Below are 274 nucleotides of genomic sequence, written 5' to 3' on the forward strand. Positions count from 1 at the left end.
TCTTTAACAAAAGATCGTAAGACAGGCTACGTTCTAAAGGACACAGCAAACAAACTGTAATTTTTATTTTTTGGGACATACAAAAATTACATAGAATGGCCAAACAAAGCATAATTTCCGTCCAAATCTCGGCACCAACCGCTGATCGCATCCTGCGCCGTAGAACCCTTTTTACTTGGTGATAGACTTCCCGCCTCTGTACAAGGGTTTTTTCTGGTTTTTCTAACGAGGGGGGAAAAACTTACCCGGCAAGTGCTTCGGGAGGCCGTGGGGG

Source organism: Penaeus monodon, chromosome 28 (genome assembly GCF_015228065.2).
Source record: "Penaeus monodon isolate SGIC_2016 chromosome 28, NSTDA_Pmon_1, whole genome shotgun sequence".
Taxonomy (NCBI): Eukaryota; Metazoa; Arthropoda; class Malacostraca; order Decapoda; family Penaeidae; genus Penaeus; species Penaeus monodon.